Source organism: Octopus bimaculoides, chromosome 23 (genome assembly GCF_001194135.2).
Source record: "Octopus bimaculoides isolate UCB-OBI-ISO-001 chromosome 23, ASM119413v2, whole genome shotgun sequence".
Taxonomy (NCBI): Eukaryota; Metazoa; Mollusca; class Cephalopoda; order Octopoda; family Octopodidae; genus Octopus; species Octopus bimaculoides.
In genome coordinates this window covers 21,147,197-21,150,241 of record NC_069003.1, presented here as the reverse complement: position 1 = coordinate 21,150,241, position 3,045 = coordinate 21,147,197, and the positions used below count along the sequence as shown (strand labels likewise).

General features: G+C 35.9%; 1 protein-coding gene across 1 annotated transcript in view; it reads left to right on the top strand.

Moving 5' to 3' along the window:
- The window catches only part of LOC106882470 (prolyl 4-hydroxylase subunit alpha-1), a 100,240-nt gene that overhangs the window by 67,049 nt on the left and 30,146 nt on the right, over window positions 1-3,045 (top strand). The gene's annotated exons all lie outside the window — the stretch shown is intronic.

Here is a 3,045-nt window from a genome sequence, read left to right as displayed (position 1 = left end):
ATATATATATATATAATTGAATAAGAAAGAGTCAACAAGAGGGGGTATGGAGTATGGTTGACCCCTGAAATAAATATGGTAATTGTTCAGTATAGTGATATAAAAAAAGTAAATACCTACGAGCGTATGTGGATGTGGTCGTTGGGCATGTGAAAAATAGCAACCAATATCGTTCTAATAACACGTTCGGCTGATTTATAAGTAGTAAACGAAGTAGTTTACTTTTTATACAGCGTAAAGACTGACAATCGCCGCCAGAAAGTGAGGAAATGTTTTATTTTTCTCAGTAGAATTACGCCAGAGAAACTCATGCAGATATGAAACAAACAATTTGTCCGAAGTCCCAAACTGTCATCTCAACTTCCGTTTCACCTGCGTCCACATATTTTCCACATTTTGTATGTGGACGTCTTGCCCATGAGGATCGATTGCGAAGTAAGAATGACCAAACAACTTTTTAAGTTGACTGGTTTATGCTCCTGAGTTATCTCCCTTAGCTTCTTTTACTACTTATCTCCCCTTAATTCGTTTTTACTTTATATATCACTGAACTGAACATCATCATCGTCGTTTAACGTCCGCTTTCAATGCTAGCATGGGTTGGACGATTTGACTGAGGACTGGTGAAACAAGATGGCTACACCAGGCTCCAATCTGATTTGGCAGAGTTTCTACAGCTGGATGCCCTGCCAACCACTCAGAGAGTGAAGTGGGTGCTTTTACGTGCCACCGGCACGAAGGCCAGTCAGGCGGTACTGGCAACGGCCACGCTCAAATGGTGTATTTTACGTGCCACCTGCACAGGAGCCAGTCCAAGGGCACTGGCAACGATCTCGCTCGAATGTCCTCAATTTTAATGTCCATGGGTCAGGCAAAATTCATTGAGGTAGATGTTTTATGGACAGATGCCCTTCATGTAGTCAACTCTCACTTGTTTCCAAGCAAGGCAATATTTCTCTTAGTCCTTTATGCACAAACAGCACAATGGCTGGACATGCTTTCACTGAAGATTGCAAATAAATGACACAGAATGTACAATAGTGATATTTATTAATAACTATGGTGCAATGTCAAAATAAGGAAACACAAACACACAAGGCATCATGCAGTTTCCATTCACCAGCGCCATTCACAAGGATTTGGCTGACCTGGAATAATAACAAAAGACATCTGCCTAAGGCTCCACAAAATCACAAAGGGGATTGAACCTAAAATCATGTGGTTGGTAAATGAAACAGTCAAAACATAAATAAAATTCAAATTTATCATACCATTTGCTTCATACACTAGCTGGTCGATATGATTGATTAAATGTTGTTTCATGTGCATTTTTGCTTTCGTTTCATTTCCAAAACTTGTAAATTTTTCTTGACACTTTTCTGGTATTAAATAACACTGATAGGTAAAGTTCCGAGTCATCTAGTTGCATGTGATTTCGGAGAAGAGATTAAGCAAGGTTTTATCTGAGAGTGCTTGGAATTGCTCAAAGTTTAAAATATCAAGGCACTGAATGCTGCGTTTTGAAATCTTTATATATATATCAATGTTTTTAAGTATGTTTTAAAGCGCAAAAATTATTTAAAAAATTAAACAATATAAGTCAATGGTCTATATTTTTACCTGACTAGGACACTATCTTCAGAAAATTTTCGGAGAGTAGGTGTTGTTCGCAGACTTCTGTTCTGTGTTTGTGTATGATTCCACTTCTTGTTATAAAAACCACAAATACAGTTTATCAAGGGTTTCCTGACCGAAATATTAATTTATTTCGCCATTTATCAAGCTGGTTAAAACAAGACGGTTCAGTAACTGCATTCATTATTCAATGAATTCTCCTTCTATAAGAAGGAGAATTCATTGAATCATCCGAACGTGTTATTTGAACGATATTGGTTGCTATTTTTCACTTGCCCAACGACCACATCGACAGACGTTCCTAGGCATGTGTGCCTATCGGCGTTTTACTTACCACCAGTTACCTCCCGTTTTGAAGTTATTTCCCTTGTTAGCTACACGAGTTATATCTCTATATTAATTCGTTTCATCATCATCATCATTTAACGTCCGTTGTCCAGGGCCGATAAGCTAAGGGGCTGCACCAAACTCTAGTCTGATTTGGATTTGATATATTAAATATACATACATTCGTATACACATGTAAATAAATAAATAAATATATATAAATATAGGGATGGGATCTTTCTGATTTGGCGGACACCATTTTTTATTTAGTTTTTATTTAGTGTGTTTTTTACCGAAACACTTTAAAACTTCGTATACTTGTATATTTTGTCTTATAGAACAGAGAAAAAATTTTTATATTCGAAGTTATTTCATGTTAAAAGTTGTCGTATTTCGGTAATTTCAACCAATCACTGACGTCTATTGAGGTGAAAACAATTACTGCTGTGGATTGTCAACAACACGTTGTGGCGGTGTAATGGGATCTTTTCCCTTGAATAAAATCAGTGCCGTTGTTTGTCAACAACAACTATCGGCGGTACTGTTATTTATGACATCGTTCGTGCGTTTGTACTGGTTTTAGATTTAGGGTTTTAGGGTTAGGGTTATGTGTATTTTTGGCCAAATTTCATGAAAAATTTGTGGCGGTGTATTGAACAGATTTTCACCAAATTTGGCAAAAATACTCATAACCCTAACTGTAACTCTAAAAAATGGTTTCCGCCAAATTAGAAAGATCCCCTAACCCTAACCCTAAAACCCTAAAACAAATGGTGTCTGCCAAATCAGAAAGATCCTAGGGATGATATTATTAAAATACCATCATGAGTGGTAATCGAATTATCAGCCATACAGCCAAATTAATAAAACATATACATACAATATTAGATATGTACATATATATACACACACAAAGGTATTACATGAGTACCTATATCGCTAAAAAGTAGATTTGTGACTATTCGGTAGTACAGAAGTATATTTTGACTTCTATTTTTTAGTGATATAGGTACTCATGTAGTACCCTATTGTATATATATATATGTACATATCTAATATTGTATGTATATATATATTTTTATA